The 9,280-nt window shown below is 29.8% G+C and overlaps 1 protein-coding gene and 1 long non-coding RNA gene across 5 annotated transcripts in view; one reads left to right on the plus strand and one right to left on the minus strand.

Moving 5' to 3' along the window:
• LOC106679411 (peptide transporter family 1) overlaps positions 1-9,280 on the plus strand; it is a 104,141-nt gene that overhangs the window by 55,937 nt on the left and 38,924 nt on the right. The gene's annotated exons all lie outside the window — the stretch shown is intronic.
• The window catches only part of LOC106679412 (uncharacterized), a 35,637-nt gene that overhangs the window by 13,181 nt on the left and 13,176 nt on the right, over positions 1-9,280 (minus strand). Inside the window, exon 5 of one of the 3 annotated variants that reach the window (XR_010844925.1) lies at positions 3,988-4,098. The exons of the other annotated variants lie outside the window; for them this stretch is intronic. This is a non-coding gene — a long non-coding RNA (uncharacterized lncRNA). Of the gene's footprint in view, positions 1-3,987; positions 4,099-9,280 lie in introns of those variants that run through there. 3 annotated transcript variants of the gene reach the window in all.

A 9,280-nucleotide genomic window follows, 5' to 3' on the forward strand; every position in this document is an offset into this window, starting at 1 on the left:
TTGTTCGGACAATAAGTTTGATTTATGAAAAACTTCATTTTAGAAACCATTGGACTTACAGATGTCTGCTAGCGCTCAAATTAAAGGTAGTTTAATGAGCTATAAAGAGTTTATGACACTTATCTTAGTAGGAGTAGTAGTTTTTATGATATTCACATATGAATGTAAATTTGGCAAATGAAAATTTGTCCGAACAACTCTAAATCAATTTATTTTAGAAAATTTCATGTAAACTAAAATACTCCTACGAAGATAAACATCATAAACTACTTTTATAGTTCATTAAACTAGCTTTAATTTGAGTGCTAATATACATCTGTACGTCGAAGTTTCATGTAAACTATTACTTTTTTATTAGTTTTTTTCATCGCTTTGAAACAGCCGCCATTTTTTATTCCCCCTACCTATGCTGGACAGACTCATAAATTTTGACTATTAATTACGCATAGTTTTCATTAAAGTAATCATAAAATTGGGGTGAGATAACTGCCTTTTTTCTCCTTTTGGGCTCTTGTTCTATAACAACATACTGATATTCTTGTCTATATCTTAAATATTGATGTCATAATATATGATGAATATTAAAATAAACATCATAACAGTTTCAAATAATGTTTTTAAATTGATTATTTACTTACATAACTTTTTATATCTTAAATCTAAAACTTTTTCATACAATTAGGACAATTAGCATGGAGAAAATATTTTAAACAACATGACATCAATATTTAAGGCAAGAATATGTTGTTAAGGAAACAATGTAATTAATATAAAAATAAAAATGTTTATAGGTTGTGTCCTTGAAAATGGCCTGAGGGCCGGAACGTTGGAGAGTTTCTGAAAATAAAAGTTGAGAATATATTATAATTATTATTATTATTAGTACAGTTACAATGTATTAACGGCCTAAAAAATATAGAAATGATTTTAATGAATCAAATTTGTAACTGAATATATATTCACTAATGAGTCGTTTTGAAGATGGAATATTACGCAAAAAAATAAAATATTACATGATAATATGAAAATTACAATTGGTAAACTGGTGAGTTGTTTAATAGCCAGTAGTAAACCTTGTCTAGAAACAATAGATTACGACTTCCTTTACTTCAGAAATTTTACAAATAGATACCTTCCTAAAATACATTTATAGTGGAAGTATTGTAAAATTTCCAATTCTAGTTTTCTACAGAAAAATGTTCTGAGGCTCTCTGACTTGAAATAATCAATTCTCATAAAATGGTGTGCGTACGACATGCAACTGAAACTGAAATTGCATGTTTAAGACTGGTTACAGGTTAACTGGGATGTTACATATTTTAGAAAAGATCTTTCGATTTTTAATATTTTTGTTATTATCTCGAAAACTCGGTACATCAATATGCAATTGAATTTTATATATCAACATACAATTATATGGTCTTTAATATGTGCTATATTTTTTCGTCATTGAAATACTTTGGCTGGCTTAATGGACTATAAAGAAGTTTATGTCCTTTACCTTCGTAGGAATAGTAGTTTTCATGATATTTGCTAAAATAAATTGATTTATAGTTGTTCGGACAATAAATTTGATTTATGAAAAACTTTATTTCAGAAACCATTGGATGTACTGATGTCTGATGTTCGATTTTTAATATTTTTTTTATTATCTCGAAAACTCGGTATATCAATATGCAATTGAATTTTATATATAAACATACAATTATATGGTCTTTAATATAAGCTATAGTTTTTCGTAATTGAAATACTTTGGCTGGGCTTAAATGACGAAGTTTTAAAATAGGTTTCTCTAAAATATCTTCGTATTTTGTAAATCTGAAATAATTTACCACACAAATTTACAAGTTGCGAAAAAATGTATAAATATAAACTATTAAAGGATTTGATAGTTAACTTAAGGAAACAAAAGGGAAAATAAAATTCAGATTGAAAACAAAATGTCTGAAATAAGAGTTCTAATATGGACCTATTATTTACCGTTAGAAAGCAAAGTGGCTCATTACCAGTGATGCGGCGAGAGGGATGCGCTGGGATCTCTTGAGCTCTGCTCTACCCCTCACACGTGGGGGATAGAGTGGGCTCAGGGATCCTCAGGTCGATTGTGTAAATATTGTATATATTATTTTATCATTATGTTATTTTATTTATTTATTTTTCATACAGATAGTTTGATTATGTTCATCTTGTCTATTCTTTTGTTTGTATATATTTTAAGAGAGTTTTTTTTTTTATTTTTTTATTTTATTTTATTTTTTATTTTATTTTATTTTTTTATTTATTTATTTTATTTTTTTATCATTCATGAGATCATTCATCACTATTACCTATTGCTCACAACTGTGTGGCAGATTGTAATATCTATCAATAAATAAATCTATCAATTTAAAAAAAAAAAAAAAAAAAAGAAAGCAAAGATTTCAGATAAAAATAATAGAAGAAGGTAATTAAGAAAATCGCATAAATAAAAGGTCTTTTCTAATACGGGGTCTAGGTAGCGGGCACATGTGCAGTCGGTTTTTGACTGATCATGTTTTCTTGACTCTATAGTTATTAAATAATTATTATATTAATTTCACTTAACCTTTTTATGAGCCTTACATATGACAGGATGATTGGAATGACAAGATATAAATAAAGATTTCACACTTTATCAAGACAATGATCGTATTATGATTACATCGCTGATTGTCTTGAGTGGTTGAGACAGAGTCGACCCAATCGGGGACATCAGGCTTTCATTGACCGTATTTTAGGGGCAAGGCCGTGGCGGTTAAACACCCTTGGTGGCAGTATCGCATCAACAAACATCCACCATCTAGATGTGCCTAAGGAATATAAATTGTCTCGCGAAAAGTAATAGGACTCAGTTTATTATTTTGCACCTGTATACTTGAAGAAGGAACTACTATTGTTAATAAACATAATGTTCTCAGATTTAGTTCATCGTGATTACTTTAATATTTAATTTGTCCAATTGCTTTATGTTTAGTAGTATCTTCAAAGAAATGCAATATGTTTTTTGTAGTATAATCCCAAAATTAAAAGACTTGTTTTTGGGGTGTCTGATGTGTGTGTATTTATGGATATATACATAAAAATAACAAAATCGGTACCAATACAAACATGAAGGATTAATATGAGGTTAAGGAAGTAATGTATCAAGACCAAATAATACAAGAGCCCAAGAGGAGAAAAAAGGCAGATATCTCAACCCAATGTTTTATTACTTTAATGAAAACTATGTATAATTAATAGTCAACATTTATGAGTCTAACAAGTATAGGTAGGGGAAATAAAAAATGGCGGCTGTTACAAAGCGATGAAAAAACTGATTTTTCATTCGGAGCTCTATATCTTAAAAAGTAGGAACAACACAAGAAAAACTAAGAGAACGTCATTTAAAGAAGAGTAAATTTGCTAAGATATAAAGCTCCGAATGAAAAAACAATGATTTTTTAAGGTTTTAAAACAGCCGCCATTTTTAATCCCCTTACCTATACTTGGCAGACTCATCAATTTTGACTAGTAATTATACATAGTTTTTATTGAAGTAATCAAAAACTGAGGTGAGGTAACTGCCTTTTTTTCTTCCCGGCTCTTGTACTAAATGTTAGTTTAAAGTGATTTGGTCTGTCAGAATTACGCTCAACTACCAGGTTTTTCGCCCAGTTATGTGTACTCATTTTCTAGTTCCTGTAGTTATCTGCCACTGCTGGAGTTGTCCCCGGGCCCAAAAGATAAGACCCCTTTGGATCGAATTTGCTTCATAGAGTTATTTACGGACTGAACAATATTATAAGTCTTGTTGAATTTCTGCCAAAATTCTAACCAAATCTTAAAATTTAGTTAGAGTTTTGAAAATTTGTATGTGAACGGAGTAGATTTTGGGAAATTGCCTTTTGAAGGTCTGACCATTTTTTTCTCTTGCATTATCTAGTATCACTAAAATAAATAACTCATCATCGGTTTTCCATGCAAAACTGAGGTGAAATTCGATTTTATTGGTGATGAATTAAACTGCTTCATCCGGGCCTTTGAATGTTTGAAACGGTTTGTCAGATCATTAATCTCCATCAAGCGTGAACAGCTGCGTCCCTTGAAGAATACCTCTTTTAGTGTTATGTCCTAGCATTTTATATTTCATCTTAATAATATTTTACTGAACATGTGGATCTGATATAGATACCGCAACTCTCTGGTGTGGGAATTACTTTTCAAAAAATATCTGTAAATACATTTTACTTATTTGGTTCCTTAAAACAGTCACCTCACTATTTGGCTGATCTGTCCTTACCTTGGGCATTATGGGGAGCAAGTATTAATATATTTTTACAATTTATTTAACTATATGATGAAATTCAACTGTATTTCAATTAAATTTTAGGTAAAAATTGTGTTTTCATACTGGAAAAATATGTCTTCAGAATCAAAGATTTTCACTGACCTTTTACATTTTAGACATAAAGAATTATTGTATATTAACTTGTGGCTTTATAAATACACTTAATTATTATCATAGATGTTCAAACAAATAGTACAAATATTGATCTCACATATGAGCAGCGATAAACACGGAACCATTACTTGAGAATATACGCCTCAAACTAGCCAGAAACGAGCATTTCTAACGATTTTATCTTTTTTTTTGTTACCCTTCCAGAACTGCATTAGTTCCATACCCCTGTTTACAACTTACTAAGTATTGTTTGCGTCACGTGCTTTATAACATAGATAACTGTCATAACCTTAGCTCTGTCGGTTCCAAATTCCTGGAAATCTCTCCAATTCAAAGGTATCGCTATTGTGTGGTTCTCGCTAATTTTTACTTTCTCGTATTGCACATAAATATCTCCTAATGTTAGAAATTATAATAATGCTAGATTCTGAAGAGCAGTCGGACAGACGTGTTAAATGGAAAAACTTACGTCCAATGGAGAAATTTCCTTATTTAACCATGTTAAAACGATATTACATATAACATGGTTGAGGGTCTGTTAAATGGAGAATGACGTCACGCAACAGACCAGCTGAGCTTGTCACCATTTTGTTTGTTGTCGTGTTAGGTTACTTGCTCGTAGTTTCTGTTTTGATTGTGTTAGTATAGGTTGTTTTTAAAACTAATAAAGCAATGGATGACAATAATAATAGTGTAATGACAGATGTCTATTAGCTCATCCTGATTCTCCAGACACTCAGTGGCCAAACTTTCTCACAACTTCCACTCTAGTGGTAATAAGTTAATATGTTGTAATAAGTTAATTTTATAAAAAAATAAGAAGTAAACAATAACATGAGGTTTTGAAAGGAAAGATTATAAAACAAGTTGCTCAACAAATCCACAAGGAGCTCTTATGCATTTGACATTTAACATTACTTTAAATAGGGCTGCTCACAATCCTATACTTATAAAATCTAATTGTAGAAGATGGTCGGGGGTGCGGTGAGAAAAAATAAATAAATAAACAAAAAATATTTATTTATGGCGACGTTTTGACCTGAGTTTCAGGTCTTCATCAGCTTCCCCAGTCAATCCCAAAACTGATAAACAAAACCTATCCTTAGCCTGTTCCCAAATAGTTAGTTTATTAAAACACCCATAATTTATTTAATTTTATTTATTTATTAATTATTTATTATTATTACTATTTTCATTTATTTATTTTTTTTTTCTAAATAACTCCTTACTTACCGTTCTCCGTTTTCTACGTTCATTTAGCCTTGTTATACTATTACGTTAAAAATTAGGGCCTTCATGTCTCCATAACACTTATACAATTTGTTATAACTTATTTAAACAATTCTCTTACCTTTGGGTCTCATATTTTTACATCTCACACTTTTTATGTCATTTAATCAACTTTACTTTTATTTTATCATTTTCATTTCGTATCAACTTTTATATCTCAACGGTCTTTCTTGACAGTTACATTTCTAGTGAATCCTTTGTCCTTCCGCTCACTCCAGTGTGGCTTTCTACAAATCAACCAGTTTTAGCCAGGATTCCCTGCTAACTTGTAAGTTTCTTCTCTTGTTCACATATTTCTTACATTATTCATTACCCATTCTCTTTATTTCTTCTTCTACCTTGTTCCTTTTTTTAAAATGTTGTTTTTACATACGCTTCAATCTTAATTTAACAAAATTTTTTTGGACTTATCTATATAAATTTCTTGCCTATTATATCGTATATCCATTACTCATATATATTGTTCAATATGCAGATTTAAATTGTTTTTCAGTTTTTTAGACACTACTTACATATCTTATATTATACATATCTTCTTACCTATATAATATTATATTTCATCTTTCACTGTTATCAATCTGCTAATATCTAATTTCATGGTTATCAATTAATCTCTTTTTGTTCTATAGCTCTGATGAAGATCTGAAACTCAGGTCGAAACGTCGGCATAAATAAATAACTTTTTGTTTAATTAGATTTTTTTTGCTGTCCACACCCCCGACCATCTTCTCCAATTAGTAATCTACGGTCAACTATCTACACCTCATTATAACATTTAACATGGTAAAACATTTTACATTTAACACATCATGAATACCCCTTTAGTAGTCTGCAGGTAATAATTGAACTTAAAGTATATCTGCATTTTATCCCATGATATAAACAAAGTAAAGCAGTCGTAGTTCTGTAATTAAGGATTAAGTTTGGTTCTGTATATGTCTTTCTATCGATCTATAGCCGATGCATTGAAGGATACAACAGTGTATTACAACAGCTCTACCCACAGATTTAATTCACAAACTACAAATCATTCATCTGGAAATATACTGCCCTCCTTCGTTAAATAGTCCCAACTTAATTTTGTCATTTTTAGTATAGTGAACTTTTATATTTTTTTTTTTATTTACTCAGAGGTTTTTATCACTTAAACTTGTAAAAAGAAATTTCTCTGCGAAGAAGATAGGTTATTTTGAGTTAGTACAGGCGATGAAAGACGATATAGCATACAAATATTTAAGCAAAAAAAAGAAACATTGTAATTTTGCAGAAAGAACAATTTAAATAAGGACAGAAGTATAAGTAATTATTTATGCAATAGAAATATGCAAAATGAATGAAGCATATGTTCTAAAAATTATAATCTATCATAAAAAATAAAACAAAAAGAAAATAGTACAAGATGTACTTGACAAAGTTTTCTTAATATACATATGTTTATCGCATTTAACGTAATACATTAATGGGGAAAAATAACTTTTATAAAAACTATCCATTATTACATAAATAATTAGTTAAGTTTGGATGTTCTATGATGAAGTTTTATATTTAAAAATGACGTAATCCTAACAGACCAAAATCCTTCGTAAAATCCTTAATGCTCCTTACTTTGTCACAAATCAAATCATCCATCAGGACCTCAATGTCCCCTATGTTGCCGATTTGGCCAGAACCAGATACCAATCCTTCCATAATAAACTTCCCAACCACCCAAACCAACTCGTTTCTAACCTGGCTTCTCCTTCATTATCTAATAATCCTTCTAGACGTCTGAAAAGAAGATGGCCTCGAAATCTTCTCCTTTAGAAATGTTTTTGAAGTTCTATCAATGAGTATATTCTCCTCATGTTTTTATCATGTCATAATATCACTTACAGCAAATTTACTTGATGTGTATATATGTATACAGTTGTAAATATCAATAAATAAATTATTAAAAAATAAAAAAAAAAATTACGTGATTGCGGCATTAAACAGTTAATTACCAATCGCTATTTCGATTTCGTTATATTTCTTTAAGTTAAAGACAAAGCACATTTCAGATTTGAATTGGTTGCAAAGCGACCTTAGAAACAGCTCAGCTATTCTTTAACAGTTGAAACTATTACATAACAAATACACTTGAGTGGGGACTAATTAATGAAATAGATGAGGTTATATGACACAAAGTCATCTTGTAAAGATGCTGCCAAAGAACAATGGACAAATATAAGTGATGATCTTGTTTATATTTTACTACTTGCTTCGTTGGAATACTAAACAAATCTTTGGCCTTGCTGAATGTATATTAATTCGTTATGATATCTTACTTTGTGAGTAAAAGGGTTCATGTACGGTTCGAGTTATAATCAGAATTTCGTAACTCTCCATGGCGATTCGAGTTTTTTTTGGAAAGTCCAATTCATAGTTTAGGACGACGCTAGTATTGTAAAATAGTGCGTTGAATATTTAACGCAATAATGTCAATTTGAAGAGCTGGATAAGAATATGAATTAATAATAATAAAGACTACTTTAATCAGCTTTACTTCATCAATATTTTACGATAATTGTACTATTTGCAAATTATCTTTTTTATTTAAATTTCTGTTGAGTTCGTAATTTTTGCAATCCTACTGTCCTGTGGTTTCAGATTAAAATGTAAGGGACGATCCGTTTTTGAAATATTGTGTTTCCAGAAAATTTATAATCAACGTAGTTAAGCACTATTATTGTGTGGGATTTCAAGACATTTATAAGAGGTTTACAAAGGTATTAATATGTAGGTATACCAAGTAAAATAAATTTACCCACGCTTAAGCTAAAATAAAATAAAATAAAGCTCTTAAAATTAATATGGGACCAAATGCACACCGCACATTCACTGGAAATTTTATTTCGTAAACCTTACGCAGCACTCTCATATCAAAAGTCTAAAAACTGATTGTTTTTTGTTAGTACGAAGATTATATTTTTTCATGCTTCTGAGATATTTCATTGTAAACGACGATAAGTAGCTGATGTGCCATTTTACCTTTGTGATATTAAATATCTCATTGCATTCGTTTTTTTTCTTTTTTATCATTCTTATCTCTGAAAGGCTTAAAAACCTCGGTCATTTAAGTGATGTGTATATAAATATTTTTTTTACAGCTAGTGCGTACAATTAATTTGAATTGCACTTTTTGCCGAAGAAAATAGAAAATATTTTATTACAGTCATTTCTAAAATTATTAAAAACACGCCCTTATATCGGACATATTGGAATTTATGGATGAATATTAATGTATAACATTCACTTGTTTATATTGTTTGCCAGGTACATAGGTTTGTATTGTTCCTTCACTATTTCTACTGGATAGGTATATAGATAATTAACTATATTTCAGGAATCACTTTCTATTCTAAGTAAATATCTTTTTTTAATTGTCTGCATGAATAGAAAGCTTCCTTACCTTCGATAATGAGGAAGCCAAGATTTAAAGCAAACTAATCCAAAAATCAATTTTTACTGTTAACTATTTGCGTGTTAACAGCTGTTTAACCAATCGCTTTG

Source organism: Halyomorpha halys, unplaced genomic scaffold, assembly GCF_000696795.3.
Source record: "Halyomorpha halys isolate HHAL.00 unplaced genomic scaffold, Hhal_1.1 Scaffold200.1, whole genome shotgun sequence".
Lineage (NCBI taxonomy): Eukaryota > Metazoa > Arthropoda > Insecta > Hemiptera > Pentatomidae > Halyomorpha > Halyomorpha halys.